Below are 17,368 nucleotides of genomic sequence, written 5' to 3'. Positions count from 1 at the left end.
AAAATAGATTCAGGTCTGCATCTCCTTCTGGGATCAGAATTTCTTCTGGGATTAGAATTTCTGCTTTCAGTGACTGTGGAGAATTAACAGGCAGCTGTGAAGCCTGGGAGGGGGGGATACTGGGCCTCCCAAACACTTTACCAGTACTGCTGAGACAGGTCCTCCCATCTTGGCCTGACCAGCTATTGGCACCGTTATGATCACAACTGGAACTTCCTGTTAATCTCTTTGTCTTCCTGTGAGGTCAGGTACCTGGACTGCTGTGGACTTCTGCTGTTTTCACCTGCCCTGCCCCACTGCCCCTTTGTCTGATACCTCGAGATCTCTTTTGCTTTCAAGTCCCGCTCCCTGACCCACTCCTGGTGGGGAAGCATAGCACCGTATTAGTCACTTTGTCAGGGCTGGGACAAAATGCCTGGCATGCACCCACAACTTTAAGATGGAGAGGTTTGTTTGGCTTACACTTTCAAGGGGTTGAATTCATGGCTGGCTGGCTCCAAATCAGAAATGGCGTAAGAGAAAGGCATGTAGAGGAAAGGTGCTTACTCATATCCTGGTGGCCAGGAAAGAGAAGCAAGGAATCAGGGACAAGAATTCACCCTTCTAAGCCATGCTGCTGTGATCCACCTCCTAAAGCACATTTAACCATGAACTCATCCACGCATGACCCTGCAGCTGACTCGAGCATCCCCGTGATCCAATCCTCTTCCACACACAGACCGTAGGGGGATGTTTTAGATATGGAACATAACAATTGCAAAGGCCCATTTCTTACCTGTGAAGCTAAACATATGAGCTGATTCTACAGGGATGTGTATGCTGAGGGAGAGAGAGAGAGGAGAGAGAGAGAGAGGAGCATGAGCAGTGTTCTACAGACTGAAAGCATACTGGGCAGAGAGGAGGCAATGGCAAGGGAGACAGGGACCTGAAGTCACCATTTAAACCCCTGGATACTGGTCCCCTCTTTAGACTTCACAGTCAGTTAAAACGTTTCTTTTTTTCCACTTAATTCAGTTTTCTTTAGCTTCTATCACTTGAAAGAAGAGCATTTTTCACCAAAGTTGAGGTTTCCTCTGCAGGTCCTTAGAATTCCCCTCTCACAGCACTGATAGGCTTCGTAGTTGGTCACCAAATTATCTGTTGTATGAGTTTTCCAGAGCTGCTTCACAGAGGACCCTAAACCAATGGCTGAAAAAAAAAAGAGAGAGAGAATGGAGCCAGGTTGGGTGGTGCCTGCCTGTAATCTCAGCACTCCGCGAGGCTGAAGCAGGAGAATCACAAGTTCAAACGCTGCCTGGGAAACCCAGGGAAACTGTTTCAAAAAGGGGGCGGGAATGTGTGAAGATGCAGCTCAGTGCAAAGTCCCTGGGTTAATCCTCAGTGCTAAAAGTTTTTAAAAGAGAGAATGTATTGACTCACATATCTGGGGACAAAGTCCTAAGTCCTAAATCAAGATGTCAGCAGGGCTAGCCTCTCTCTGAAGGCTCTGGGGAGAATGTGTCCCATGGATTTCTCTTATTTCTGATGTTCTGGTCATTGATTGCCCTATAGGTGCCTCCCTGTGATGTCTGCCTCCATTCTTTGTGGATGCCTTCTCCATCCTTGTTCATACATCTTCCCCCTGTGAGTCTCTGTGCCCACACACAGTTTTTCCTCTCTGGATGCTGATATCCAAATTCCCCCCAGCTTCTAAAGTCACTGGTCACCAGATGAGGTCTGTCCTACAAGAATGTACCTCATCATAATTTGCATCTTAACTGTATCTGCTATTTCCAAATCGGTATATGTTCACCTGGACCAGTGAAACTTGAACATTTCTTTTTGGGAGGAGACATAATTTAATTAATTGCACTTTTATATATCATGCACCTGGTTGTAAACTCAGAGAGAGGAGAATCTGCAGGCTTTTCAGAGTCTTCAAGGGCTGGCTCAGTGCCTGGCAGAGTGACAGTTGGACAAGTAATGAGTTCTCCAGAAGGATGACCAGAGAATGACCGCCTTTCCACAAAGAGGTGGTGGCCAGAGGCATTGCATTCTCTCTTGGTTTCCGGAAAAGACTTCGCCTGTAAAACATCAGAGGATTCAACATCCAGAGATAGGCTCAGGATGTGGTGGCTTTGGGCTGCCATGGTGTCAGTCGCAGGAGTAGAATGCAGGTGTGGAGTGGAGGCGAATCACTCAGGGTGTCCTGATGAAGGACAGGAGAGGGACAGTGGCTGGGATAAGTGTTGGGTGGAAGGAAAGGACTTTAGTGCTCGAACGCAAGGTAAGGTTTCCAAGGAGAACTTTCCAGAAGTCTTCATAGAAACTGGACAGTGGGCTAGCATCTCCCTGAGAATTCCTCCTCTGGAGTGTGGACTGCCTGGGCTGTGACATGGGCACCCAAAGGTGAGGCTCACAGTCTCCCCAAAGGTCACCCCAGATTGTGACCTGGGGTAGGGAGCTAACAGCAACCATTCCCTTTTTGTCCTTTGCTTTTTCTTCCTCTATACAGCTAATTAGCATTTGAACTTTTATTTTCAGGCTGGAAGAATTGACCCCAGGGGCACTCTACCACTGAGCTGTATCCCCAGCCCTGTGTTTCAATTTACAGTATTTTTAAAATTTTGAGACAGGGTCACCCTAAGTTGCCAAGTTGCCCAGGCAGAGCTCAAACTTGTGATACTCCTACCTAAGCATCCCTAAGTGCTGGAATTGTAAGCATTCATCTCCATGCCTGGCAGCATTTACATTTTTAAGAAACCAAATATTCTCTATACCATAGTTTTTAACTGTTTATTCCTTTCATTTACCCCTCAATTTTTTTCCTGCTGGATTCTTCCCGACTCTTTCTCTCTTGGTCTTAGCTTCAAGATGGCCCATTGGGACCACTTCCTCTGGGAAGAATGTTACCAACTGGGAAGGGCTGCACAAAGCTGAACTGGTTTGTGCTCCAACACCAGAAACTTTGCAAGGCACCAGCTAGCGTCGGCAAGTTACTGTCACTGTTGGGGTTATTTCTTTATCGTAGAAAGCCGTGTATTATTAGAGTTGGAAGGTGACCTTGGCTGTCATGGTAAGACCTTGGCCTGATGCTCAGTCCTTCCAGACACTACTGAGTACCCAGGCGATGTCGCCCAGCCCCATCTAAACACTCCTGGCTTTGGGAATCACTTCTTTCAGGGATGGCACATTCTGTTTTGAGTCTCTAATGGCTAGGAATTTCTTTCTTGTATTGAACCAAAACCCACCTCCCTGTAATTGTCACAGGCTGTTGACTTCTGTGGAAACAGAGTCTACAGTGCTCTTGAATCTGAGGACCCTTTCAGTATCTGAGGGCAGCAGGCACATGATTTCCCAATCTCTTCTCCCCAGGGCCAAGCAGTCTCGAGTTCTCAACCTCACTGGTTTTCAACTCTTCTCCAACATGTCTAGTTTTCTCTCATTCACTCCGCTGGCTGTGTTTCTCTCAAAGCACAATAAGTTGTCATATTTTTCAGAAAGTAGGAGGACCGGAGTTGGAACAAAATGCTCTATGTATTGTTTGACTGGCAAAAAGTGGAGTAGAACGGCATCTCCATTTTCTGTAATCAGAGGAAATTGCTGGCAATTACACTCCTAGGATTCCCTTCTCCCTGTAAGCTGTTCTCAGCAGCAAGGCTCTGTCTCCTCTTTTCTTCCCTCGAACTTGTTGTCTTGATCGATTCCTTCGTTCAATACAATCCACTGCACAAACTCTGCCATTTGGGGGCCCCGATGCCGATGGGACCAAAAAAAGGACCAAGTCCACACCCATCCATCTCTGCCAGTAGGAAGAACAGCGTCTATTCAGAGTAAGAACCAAGCGAACAGTACTGAGAAATAGATTGATTAGGAGGAGCCTTCATGGCATTGAAGAAAGGAAATATACAAAAGATAGGAGAAATAGAAAGATTGCATTTATAGGTTTATTTGTTCATCCGGTGGGTATCGAATTTATTGCCACTTGCTCTTCAGAACAGCAGTGAACCAAAGAACTTGTATTTCTGAGTTGGAGTTTACGATTCAGTGCTGGGAGATGGGAAAGACCAAAACTAAACACAGGTAAGAAGAAAACATGCAGTAGCCTTTGTCTGGCGTGCGGGCCTGCAAACTGTGGGCACCTCTGGCTTGTGGAGGAGGCACTTGCACGAGAGGATTGGAATTTTGGAGAAAAATGTAGCTTGAACTCGGATCTGAAGGATGAGTGTAGAGAGGAAGGGAATGCGCTGGCAGCTGTCTCCATGTGGGAGAGATAAAGAAGAACAAGGGAAGTTAAAGAGGAGTTTGTCGGAGGGGGTGATGGGAACAAGGCAGCAGCCGCAGGGAGTTGTGGGAGGACAGGGTTTTGTTTGGTTTGGGATTGGTATCGTCCCAGTCCATTCCTCCTGCTGATGTAACACATGAAAACAGAGCAGTGAAAGCAAGGACTAGGAAGCCCTTAGACAAGAGAAAGGGGATGGAAGCAGCCCTTTCCTGGCACCAGAAAGCGGCTGCATTGTTAGGGAACCAAGGGAGAACAGGACACAGATACTGATGTGGCTGAGTGGCCGGAGGTCCTTTCCTGGATGCTTTTGTTCGGCTTTGAAATAGACATCAAGGGCTCCCTGGAAGCAAGGAGGGGAGAGGGGAGTGTTGCATGTTGAGGAGAGAGAAGGTGGGAAGTAGTCTCTTAGGAGATGAGGCCAGAGGTGGACCAACAAAAGATCTGGGTCTGGGGTTCCCAAGGACCCACTGTCACTAGGGCCGGTGACAAGGAATGTGGGCTCTCCTAAGCCAGTGGGGTGCAGAGGCGCAAGTTCAGGTCACAGCTACTCTGTTGTGAATGTTGCAGCCCATTAGCCTTATAGAAGCGAGGGGGCCATGTGGGAACAGGATGTTCTCCAAGGGACAGTACCAGAGTAAGGCCCTCAACAGGGCTCACAGAAGGCAGAGGTCTTGATGATAACCTTGTAAAATGCAAGTGGTCGTGGATCCTGCTACTACCTCCGAAATACTCAGGGTTGAAATTATGTGTTTTCATTTTATCAGACAAGTTATTTCATTATTTTTTCTTTAAATAAATAGGGTGTGGTGGCACACACCTGTAATCCTAGTACTTTGGGAGCCTGAGGCAGAAGGATCACAATTTTGAGGCCAGCCTAGACAACTTAGTGACTTAGTAAAACCCTGCCTTAAATTTTTAAGACATCCTGGAAATGTAGCTCAGTGCAAAAGCCCTGAGTTCAATCCCCAGTACAAGCAAACAAATAGCAAAACAAAATAAAAATGAAAACAAAAATAACGTCAACTTATTCTGCTTTAAATTATCTTTAGTTCCTTTCTTCCATTTCTTACATAGCCTCTGATTGCCTCACCTTATAATGTATCTCCCAAGCACTGCGTATTGTTATTTTAGTGTTGTGTGTTCATTGTGCAGCAATTATTCCAATGTAAGGGGACCATCAACATTTTATAAGACTTCTACTTATTTACATGAAATTTCACATGCCATTTAAAACATCTTTAAAGGCAACATTATGGTCACTAAAGTAAAAAGCAATTATTCTTTAATAGAGGAACATATGATTTTAAAAATACATACACATCCAACTTGGAGATGCTGAGGACATTAGACAGCTGGCCATGCTCTCTACGGGTCAAAGCCCTTATGACCATTCCCATCTTCTCCAACTTGAACTCAACTAACGTCAAAACAGAGAGCTTCATATTATGTATCATGTCCCACAAGACTATGTAGTACTTTATTCAAAAGACTTTTGGTTGAATAACTGGAAAAAAGAAAGAAACAATAAAAAGAAAAGTGTGTGTGTGTCTGGAGGTGGCTTAGTGTAGTAGGGTAATCTACTGTAGAGAACTTATAAGAATGTTATCATTGATCATAGAGAATAAAGACTAGCCATGAGATTCAATAAATACCATTTATAAACAATTACTTGTGGGTTTTAATTCAGTTTGGTTCTTTGCTTGAAGCCAAACTTTGTCCTAAGTAATGGATAGATGCTTTACTGGTGAAGCTCTTAATTATTTAGCAGTTCTCTGGAGAAGCGCGCTCATGTTTCTTGGCCTCTCATCATAACCCTCGGATAAAGGGAAGCAGGGTCCTTTTGAGGAATGAGACTTCTGAAGCAAAATGCAGATGTAACTGGTTGTGTGGTTTGGACGAGGAGGGAAGAAGTTCAAAATTGGTGGGCTTCAGTTGGGGTTTAATGTGCACATTTTAATCAGCACAGGTATTTCAGAGTATCAAGGTCATGGCCAGTGACTGGCTGTCATGTAGCTGGGAGGATGCATTTCAGGTGCACTATATTATTTGGAGTCCCTTACTTCAGCCAGTTAATGTAACTTAATGCCAGGGAAAATATCAATGGAAACACAATGTACTCAGCGAAGGTGTTCTTTCCTTTGCATAAAAAATGGAAACAGCATACTGAAACAGCCTGATTCCAATTGCCTTTTTCCTACTGAAATAAGGAACATGCTTTCCTAAAGCAATGTTCTCTATTATTATTAGTTTATAGAGTGAGTAATTGTCTTCACTGAGCAGAGCCTCTGAGTCACTGTTTGCAAAACCGAATAAGATAGTGACACTGTTTTGTTTCCTTTTGTGAATCTACAATGCCATACATAAAGAATGACCTATGTATACTTACCTGAAAGTTTCATTACAAGATGCATGTTTCTGATCAGCCTATTTCCCAGGTGGAAGACACCACCTGGTCCCATGTTATGGAGCATCAGGTAGTAACCACGCACCCAGAGCCAGCATCACTGCATCCTGTGCTGGGTGCTGGATGAGGAGGAAGGGGCTGGAGAGAAAAGCCTATGGGTCAGATCACCCATGCTGGAGGGTAATGGTCCTGGGGACCCTCACACTGTCAGAGAAGGCTGGGTGTCACAATAGGGAAGAGAGCGGCTGGGATGTAATGCGTGTGAGCCCCACGCACAGAAGGCATGACCCCATCTTCACCCCAGAGCCCCAGGTGAGAAACACATTCACATTACAGTTCAATGCAACAAGCACAAGAGCAGAGCGTGCAGCTGTACCTCCTGTGCTTTCCATCTGGAGCTGGGGTGATCTTCCTGGCCCAAGGGTCCCTGTCACAGGGACTTGAATGCTGATGAATTGGACTGACAGAGGGGAAGAGGCGGGATTTGTATGGAGCAATGCCTACACATGCATTCACAGGAGCGGGAGGCATTCGGGAATGGCGGGGTGTGGCACAGTTGGAGCGGCTGGACTTTCGATCCATGAGAGAGGTCATCAGAGATGTGTGGTGCACACTTGTCTTCCCAGCAGGAGACTGCAAGTTCAAGCCCAGCCCGGGCAGCTTAGTGACTTAGCAATAAAAAGTTAAGAAAAAAAAGAGGCTGGGGATGTAGCTCAGTGTGAAAGTCCTGGGTAAATCCCCAGTACCACAGAAATTAATAAAAATGATAAATAAATATCTAAAAGGTAGTTTCGGATGTTGGTAAGGGGTAAAATGGCAGAGAGCTGGAGCCCCGGACAGAACCCTTGGGCTGTCCCCTCTCCTTGGGAGGACAAGGAGCCTGGCAGGCAGGGCAGCTGCGCAGCTTCTTCCTGTCTCAGGCCTGTGGAGTACGGCTTCTCCACGACTGTAGGACCCAAAGGTGGCCTCCAGCAGGCAAGGGACCTCCAGTGAGGTTCAGAGAACAGAACATGATCCCTGGGTGAGTGAAGAAGAGCTGCGAGGTGACACAGCCGTGACTTTCTAGCTAAGTTGCTGAGCAGACACTGGTGTCCCTGCCTGGTGTATCAGCACTGGTGGTGGCCCTGTGTCTGGCCTGGAGCTGCCTGTGGGTCTCCAGGTTGGGATGAAGGTGGTCCAGGAAAGGGACAGTGACCTCCTTGCCATGCCTGTGTTAGCTGCACGAATTTGAAAGGAAGGAGATCTAGGGGCAGGAATCATGGGAACATCAAGATGAAAGAGCCAAGGTGGGACGGGAAGGTCTGTGGGGGAAACTGAGGCCTGGCTGGGAAAGGAGGGGGTCAGCAAGCAGTGTCAGAGCGTACAGGGCGAGCATTAGCCTTAGTGCTCAAGAGACAGCAGGTAAACTGCCCAGAGGCCCTGCATGGGGAGACTGCAGTTGCTGGGCAGCTCTGGAAGAAGGGCTGGGCGGGGAAGAGGGGTACAGCAGGAGGGGACCCTGGGGATCACAGGGTCTGAGTGTGTCTCACTCCACATGCACATGGCTGGCAGTGGGGTGACCTAGAGGCAAAATGTGCCACTCACAGCCAATTGGAGGAGCAGGCTTATCTTCTAAGCAGAATGGCCAGCAGTGTCTCATTACCTCTTTTGATTTCTATGGTTGTTGATATTATTATTTTTGCAATCATAATTGTTCCTAAGACTGTGTTGGATCCTCAAACTCTGCTAGACATACTACCCAGTGCATGAAAGGATGTAGACTTGATTGAAAACATCCAAGCTCTCCGTACCTTTGCAGCAAAAGGGACATTCCTTTTAGGTGAGATGAACCTTGGGTGGGAAAGTCATTCATGGTCATGGACGAGCATCTGAATGAAGTGTGGGTGCAGTTTGTTTTGCATGGGGGGACCCAGAGGAATAAAGAGGTGCCCTCTGAATTTCACAGCAGGCAGCAGATGGAAAGGAGGTTATTCAAGACCAGCAAATGAACACAATGAAAAGCAGGAGCTCAGCCAGTGAGGCACTTCCTGCCTTGGCACGCTGGAGACTTTCACTGTGAAGGTTTGGTGGGCTGTGGGAACATGACTGGACAGGAGCTCCTCCTGAAGGCTCTCACTCAAAATGATGGCCAGTGGGTTTTGCCATCATCAGCCAAACTCCGTGACCCTCTGTCCTGCAGGTCCTCAGTGACCTTCCTGTAGCACTGTGTGGCTTAACACATGTGTGAACCTTGCCTGATAGTCTTCTATTGACTTGCAAAATTCTAATTCATTAATGCAATGCTTTCTGGACCCCAGTAACTTTTCAGATTTAGTAGTAGCCATCGAAGAGCTTGATACCTAATAGGTTAGGAATATACGTGTTGAAGTGGAACTGCAACCAACTCACTCCAATAGAGGGAGATCCAGCTATGATAAAATGAAGGCACACATTGGTATTTTTCCTTGTGTAACTTAATTAAAATGTATAATAAAGCATGTATCTATAGACTATTCAGGTTTTCTGTCATGAAAAGCTTCTGGAGAATCAGCATCCATTTACTAGATGTGGTTTAAATGTTCCAAAGGAGAGTAAATCCAGGTTCTGGAGCTAGATTCAGTTATAGATTCAAGGAGGAATTCTTGCCTTGTTACTTATATTCGCTCCCTTAGTAAGTTATCTCATGGAAATAGGCAAAATAATATTTGCTTCCCAAGGAAGGAACAAAATGTAAATCAAAATTATTATTTGACTATTTCTTTTTTTTTTTTTGGTACTGGGGATCAAACATGGGTCCTTGCACTTGCGCAGCAGGCAGTGACTATTTCTTTTGGAACAAGAGGTGAAGCCTGTTTATTTTATAAAGTATTAGAGAAACACCAACACCAGTGACAGGGTTTTGTACACTGACAGAGTGGGAAACATTGTTAGTGATTCGTCATTCATGGTTGGAGAATATTCATCTTCAAACATCATCTATGGTCATCTATAGCTTAAAAATGACTAGATATGTGGAATATAATGATTTTATCATATAAACTATCTTTTCAGAAGTAGGTTCAACCATCTGAAAGAGTAATGTTTATAAGTCACAAAAACCAAATTTTGGCAATTGCAGATGGTTCAAGATAACATGGAAATTCTATTCACTCAGAAAAAAGTGGCATTTCAAATGCTGACCTACAAAGAGAAATGGTGGGCCCACATGCATTCTCCTGGGGCCCAAAGGCCTGCTCTCAACAGAGAGGAAAGTATTTTTTCTGTTGCTTTAAAAAGTTGTCAGATTTTATGGTAGATTATTGTTCAATCCCTTCATAATGAGGGAGCTGATGGACCATTTTTTGGAGCAGAGTAGATCAGCTACAAGTAGATCAGCTAAATGTATTTCAGGTTATACCAGCTAAGCCTCAAGTATTGTTTAGCTGAGTTTGTTGAAAGTCATGGTTACATTTATTTGGAAGTTGAAAATGGCTCATAAAGTGATGCCCACTAAAAAACTTTGAAAAAGCCTTAATAGACACTGTCTCCTTTGAGAAATACTATTATCTTTTATTCATTAAATAGAACAAATCAAGTTCCAAATGCCATATTGAAATTGCTGTGCTTTTGTTGTTTTTTATTACTAGAATAAAAGGGTCTAGTTTTTCTTTCTCTTGGCCTTTGAGTGTTGTTTTATAGAGGAAGTCAGGCATTATTTTGTTTATAATTAAAGACTATGTACCAAAGCACAATTTGAATAAGCAACTTTAATTAATCAGGAAAAAAACCCAACAACCTTCTACACCCATATTTCGTTGCTAAGAATGAGTAAAAAGGGTTTTCTTTTTCCCATTGAGGTTAGAAGCAGGTCAAGTCAGTAATTGGAGCTGGCTAGTCATCAGCTGGTTTGACCTGCTAGGCTAGAATTTTCTTTACTATGGGAAAGTGTAATCAGAAAACCAGATGTATCCCCATCCTGCGACTGGAGTGTAATGAGGAGCAGGCAGTTCATTCATTTTCCCCAAGCTTTTCAGATCTTCATTCAGCCATTAGGTGCTTGACTTTGCACTGGGCTGGCTGAGCATTGTTTTACTGGATTATTGTCCAGGGTTGTAGAAATGTAGATTCAAATGTTCATGCTGTCTCCGATCTCCTGTTTCCTTCAACAGTTGATGCCTATATTGCCTGAAAACAAGGAACAAACTGTAGGTTTCAAATAAATAAAACTAGGAGCCTGCTATGATGGCTTCGCTCCCAGTCATAAGGGTGTTCTCTTAGGGCCTATGGATGCTGTATCAGGCTGGTGGGGGATGGGTGAACACCCCCTCCTTGGGGGAAACTGGGGCCACACACAGCAAAAACAGGGACGCTCCACCAGACTCGTTTCCACACCACAAACCACCTTATTCTGTGTTCCACTCAGCGCATCTGTCCTACTTTCATCTTCAAGTTTTCCACTTGTTTCTCAACTTCAGTTCACTATTTAGATTCATCTGCATGTCCTAGTTTTCAAAAAGAAAGAGGTCACCTAAAATTTCTTTTTTTCTTTTAACAAAAATTTGCAGACAAAGTTGTGTATATCGTGGTACTATTGGGAGTGTTTTTGAAACAGGTTTGAAGCACCTTTCAGACATGAGCTGCTCAAAGGCCATCTAACTAAAGCAAGAAGCATGATATTTATTGGAAGCATAGAGGAATGGAGGAAAGAATTCAGCTTACGAAGCCATCAGCCTTTAGGAAGATGTTTTAAAGACCACAGTTAAGGAGGATGCCTCAGCAGACTGCAGAAGAGACGCTTCCTCTGGCTTCTGAAGGCTTTGTCATGTGGGCAACTGGGTCAACACCATGCCTCTATGTCCTCCAACTAATTTCCAAGGAAGTCAGTTCACATAATGATCCGGAAGAATCAAAGTGCTTAAATATTTTAGAGACATAAGAGTTGAAACTGGAATAATGCCTAGAGTCCAGAAGAGAAGTTCATGAATTCTTTAGCTTCTGATTTTAATTCAGTGGAGGTGTTGAAGGAAATAAGTCAAGTCTGGCCCACTCCTGTGCTTTTGTGCAGCTTGGATGTGGCTGAAACATCCAGGGGAGGGAGAAGAAGAATAGACAGCAAAATCGGGGATGTGTTTTCTTGGAATGATCTCATCCCACTTAAATATGGCAAATATCTAGTTGTAGGGATGCTTTGAGCATAGCAGGTGAGTTTAATTATGAATGGTGGTATTAGGTATTTGGTTGTAGAAAGGTTGGGAACTGTTCCTAGAAATATGGAAGAGGAAAGCTGAGGAAGCTGAGACTGCTACTTTTCTTGAATCAGAAATATGAGTGCTTCCCCTCAGATCCAAGCAGGAGACAGAGGGATTCCCCTTCTGTGGCTGAATGCTTCTCTTTGGGGCTGACTCTCATTTAACTCACAAAGTAAAATGATTTATGGTATGTGGCCTTATGACAGGGTAGAGTTTTCTCTTGTGAAGTTACTCAACAGTGAGGAATAAATATCACTGTTTTTGACCAGGTGCCTCACAAGATGTTTGGAATGATGGGAAAGGAAGAAGAGAGGATGTTAGAGAAATTTCTAGAAGGATTTCTAGGGGTATCATTTCTTTTTTCCTCTTCCAGGGACAGCTGCTTTGCCAATGTGGCTTTTCTGTTCTCAGCTTCCCCTCCTTCTTTATTGTATTTGACTTTTGTCTGCTTTCCCACCACCTGGGTCTTTCCCAGGCTCATCTCAGGAGATGTGAGTAGGAATTGAAAGGCTTAATCACACCTCAAAGGGTGTGGGCAGGCAGATACGGTGGCTTGTGCAGGAGAACTGGTGGGCTTCAGAGATGTGTAAGGGAGCATCCTTGAGCTGACCCTAAGGAATTTTGCAGGAAGTTTCAGCCATCTCCCAGAATAACGTTTTTTCATTGCTCTTACTTGGAACAATGATTTCAGTGCTGGGTAAATGTTTTGGTGTCACAGTATGTTCAGAAAAGGAAGGGATAGGAAAAAAGCAAAAATAGCTCTGAAAAAAAATCACTAGGGCCATGGAGTGAGCATCCTGAGTGTAATCCTCATGTTTTCTAGTTCTAAACCTCATCTTTTCTAGGACCAGTGGTCATCAGATGGAATCTGTCTCTAGTTCCCCGATCTGTTGTGTCTCTTCCCACAGGGGCTTGGCCGTGCTCTTCTCTCTGGACACATGCTCCCAATATTTCCCATTTCTTTGTTTCCTTCTCACCCGCCTCTGTAGGGTACTTGTCCTGGGTACCATTCTTTCAAGGTCGTGCTTACTCTGTAACCGGGAAACTTGGTAAACTAACTCAGCTCACTGTGCTCCTAGCAAGTTGGGTCCTTGAATCAAGCCCGGCCCAAGGGAACCTCAGAATAGGTGGCAGTTTGGCCTTTGTCACGGAGGGGACGAATGATCATTGGATTGCAGCTTGGGAGACTTAGGGATGCTCCTCAACTTGACCCTGCAGATTCTAACTTGTGCTGCCATAGCTTTAATTGCCTTTGTCTTTTTAATATTTTCATCCCTTCCTGTTTTAAAAATTTATATTATCCTACTAAATTCCATTGTATTCCAAACACTTGAAGAAATGATATCAAGTCATGCAAAAACTTTTCTGGTTTTTAAACTAGAAGTACATATTCCAGCTATTGTAGAGTTGAGGTCTTTGAAATAACATTGAAATGGCAGATGTGTCTACAGACATTGTAGGTGGAAACTACAGCGCACTCCTTGGAGATAAAAACACAAATTAATGAATTACGTTGACAGCAAATCAAGGCAGGTCTTTCAAGCTTGCCTGTTCGGAAATATTTCAATCACTTCAAAACTGAATGTTTTATCTTAGCCGTAAGTACATTGTCATTTCATTCAGTCTGCAGGAGGGTAATATACTCCTTAAGGATATAGATTTTATTCTTGGGATTTTCTTAAAGAATTCTATTAATAATATATAGGTTTAGAATACAATAGTATCTTTGAAAAGTGGGCATTACAAATATAAAGCTAAAGCAGATACAAAGGTAAGCAAAAATGATTCAGTAATGGAATGATACGTTCCTAATATTTGTTAATTTCATGTAAGATTAACTTTAATCAGTTTATGAAAAGTAGACATTTAAATATCATACTCAGAAGAAAACTTAAAAACCAGGTAAAATTCTTTGCTGTAATAAAGTTTATGTTGGATAACTAACAGTGAAAAGTTTTGGCCAAAGAATATATTTAATTTGAGTATAAAACTCTCCTTTAAAGCTCCCGGAAGAATAAAGAGAAATCATAGGGAGATTCTGGAATTTATTTATATTATTTTTTGTGGGCATATAATAGTTGCTATTTATCATTGAATATGCAGTCATTTTTAATTAATCAAATTTATTTTCATCCAGATTAAAGGCAGGGAGTTATACTCTGACTTCCCTGCTAAATCTGTATTGATGGCCAACATCTGTTGGAGATGAAATGAGAAACAGTGTTTAGTGCCAGTATCAGTATTTCCCAGATTAGCTATGTAACTGTCATTGATATATATATATATATATATTTATATAAATTACATGTATATAATAGACCATACATATAACTGAGTGCAGGTATGTAAAATAAAATTACATAAGATGTGTAATTATTGTAAATACCCGTAGTCAGTTATATGTATGACCTATTATATATATAATTTACATAATTTTAGTTGATAAAGATACAAATACAGAGAGGGACAAGGTGTAATGCCATAAACCGACTGACAAATAGCTTTGACATATGCAAAATACACATGGAAATTTAAAAAAGGATACAAAATTAAATGTAAGAAAGAGATAAAAGAAATGAAAAAACAGGCATTGGCCCATAGTATGAGACCCGTTAGGTACCGGAAATTACATCCACTTTGTCTTCTTTCTCGGAGTGCGTTTCTTGTTCCTGAGAAAGGGGAGATCAGGATCGACTATATCGACTTCATTAGTGTTTGACATTTGGCCACTTTTTAAAAATTGTTGAGTGCTTCAAAATGTTTAAGGAAGAAAAGGGACGCTGAGCCCCGCCAGGGTCCGGGAGGGCGTGGCCTGGGCGGCTTCGCCTCAGCCTCGGCTCCGCCCACGGGCCGCCTGCGCCTGCGCACAGCCACTGCTCCTCACCTGGATCAGCGCTGCTCACCACGCCGCGGCCCCCCACCTGAACACGGCACCTGCAGCACGCCCCTGGCGCCGGTGCAAGCTTTGGATGGCATTGACTGTGATGCCCCAGCCCCCATAACGGTGGCATCAGGGCACTGGGGTCAGGATGTGACTCAGAAGCTGATTTCAGCTGCTCGCTGAGGCTTATGCTTACCCACTTGTCCACTAACTGTGCACAGCACTCTCTGAAAGGCATCAGGCTCACCCTCAGTTCCTCAGCTTTGCCGAAGTGTTATGTTCCGGAGGAAGACGTGAGCCGATCTGTCAGTCATATCTGTTATCTGGCAAGAATGGGCAAGCTTCTGAATCTAATTATGCCTAGCTTTGTGAACTTGGGTAAATCACCGTACCACTGCGAGTCACGGGAGTTTAATTTGCAGTGCTACAGAATAATCTTAGAAGTTTCTTTTACCTTTGCAAAGCTCTTTCTCTCTCTCTGTACGATTAAGTATCTAAGGATTTTTCCAACTGTTATGCATTTTTCTAGAAACTCATATAAAAGGAAATCAAATTTGAATACAGCATCTTTTAACTATAATGTAGTATCCTGTGCTTCATTTACCTAAAGCTATCCAGGACAGGTGAGATCAGCCTAGATAAAGGGAGGGCATATTTATTGCTCTTCATTTTAGTAGCAATTTAAATTTCATAGGAACTTGTTTGCATTTTGTTTTGGTTTTAAAGGAACTCCTATCTTGTCATTCATTTAGGTTATCAAATAGGTGAGACAAATGTTTGGTTCCTACAAGCACACAGTGGGCCCTGATGATTTACAGGCCCATCTTACACCCGCCTACACTGCGTGGAGATGCTTTCATCTTAAGGTTTCAATTTTAATGAGTCCTTTGTGGAGCTGGCTTTGTAAGCAGCCACTTTCTCTACACGTCATGTAGATTGGTATTTCTTCTCTTGAAATATGCCTGGATTGCACACCCTGACATGCTTATAAACTAAATGCAGAAAAGGCACTGAAGAAATAATTATTTCATGCACAACATCCGCAACGTATTTCCACTGTTTAACCTCAGACACATTGTTCTCATTTCCACTCTTCACAAGACATTTGTTCTTTTTACTGTTCTCTGCTTTAAGTGGATGGGGATCATCTGGTGTGTTGATGTTATGAAATATGGAATTCTCATATTAATGGTTCCCAAATCATCTGGGAATACTTTACTCCATGTCTCTGCCATGATTCAGCATTACCTTGTATCATATAGAATGAGTGAACATGCTATTAAATTACCCCTTTTCACGTCACTCACATTTTTTTTATTTTTGAAGACCTCTGTCTTACTTCCTCTTTATGAAGTGGGTGACCACTGAAGTGTGACATCAAAAAAGGAAATCCCATGGCGTTTATGTGCAGTTTGACCTTTATATCAAGTTGCTGACGTCAGTGTATGAAGGACTTCAGGGGCTGAATAAAGGGATGTTGGAGAAGGGGATCTGAGGAAATTAAATTCTTTTTTATTTGTTTGATCAATCAATCAGTTCAGATAAAACAGATCAATAGGTTTGAAAGAAACCTGTCAGAAAAGAACCTGAACTTTCCCAATCACGTCAGCTGATTTTTCTAGAGTATCAATTTTGTTGCCTAGGACACTGTGCATCAAGCACTCTAGCTAAATGAAAAGAAATAAGATCAATCCATCAGTATGCTAGGGGCAGCCACCAGTTCACCTCAGAGCTACATTGCTGCTATCATTGCCTTCATTTTATTTTTGCTCAGCACTGTGGCAAGCACTGTGTGAGTGGCATTTCTGCTGTTAAAATAAGGTGCAAGATCCAAGGACTTTACCAGTGGAATTTCAATCAAAACAGAATTTAAGGAGAGATTTTAAAACTGTAGGCTTTCAAGACTAGTCTCTCTCCTTCTGTCTTCTTCCTCATGATCCACAGGACTCACAGAGTGGATTGGTGAAGGGTGAGGCCCCACAGGCCCAGCACTGTGGGATCGGAGAGGCCAGCTGAGCACACAGCCCAACGGCCGGCAGGAGAGGGCAGGAGGGACCTCGAGACATCAGGGCAGAGGAGCGGGGCTGACTGTCAGGCTGGCTTCAAGCCTCACCTCTCCTCTTGCACTTAGCTTTAAGAAATGAAAGGTTCCAGCTGGACCTGGTGATGCATGCCTGTAATCCCAGGGCTCTGGGAGGCAGGGGCAGGAGGATCAAAATTTAAGCCTAGCCCGGGCAACTTAGTGACTTAGACCACATCTCAAAATGAAAGAAAGACAGGAAGAAATTAAGGGTCCCAGTAAGAGACCACTATGCGTTGAACAGGAGGAGCTGCCCTGCATGCGTGCAGCCCTAATGTCCTGGCCTAATGAAGCCACTGGCTGGCTGGGGCTGGGAGGCTGTGGTGCAGATCCGGCAGGGACTTTTGTGCCTGCTGCCCCTAGTGTCCCGGGTGTGCTGCAGTGCAGACCGTGCAGCTGTGACCTCCGGCTGTGGTCCTTGGGCATCGGGGCCCGTCCTTACCCGATGCCCCGTGCGTCTCCCCCCTGGCTGTGCTGTGTGCCAGCAGGGATCCTCTGACTGCGCCCAGCTACCCGGGCAGGACTCCGTTTC

At 43.9% G+C, this 17,368-nt stretch overlaps 1 long non-coding RNA gene across 1 annotated transcript; it reads right to left on the bottom strand.

The window, feature by feature from the left end:
• Positions 1–10,378: 10,378 nt before the first annotated feature.
• Positions 10,379–14,713, bottom strand: LOC101725209 (uncharacterized). The gene is made up of 3 exons (XR_205808.2): positions 14,496–14,713; positions 11,029–11,128; positions 10,379–10,811 (listed from the first exon to the last, which is right to left on the bottom strand). It is a non-coding gene; the product is annotated as an uncharacterized LOC101725209 (long non-coding RNA).
• Between the last annotated feature and the right edge of the window lie 2,655 nt (positions 14,714–17,368).

The sequence above is a fragment of the Heterocephalus glaber genome, unplaced genomic scaffold, assembly GCF_053883595.1.
Source record: "Heterocephalus glaber isolate CG9 unplaced genomic scaffold, H.glaber_assembly_v1.0 deba00001579, whole genome shotgun sequence".
Classification (NCBI taxonomy): Eukaryota; Metazoa; Chordata; class Mammalia; order Rodentia; family Bathyergidae; genus Heterocephalus; species Heterocephalus glaber.
The sequence above is the reverse complement of the archived record's forward strand: the minus strand, read 5'-3'. Positions and strand labels throughout refer to the sequence as shown.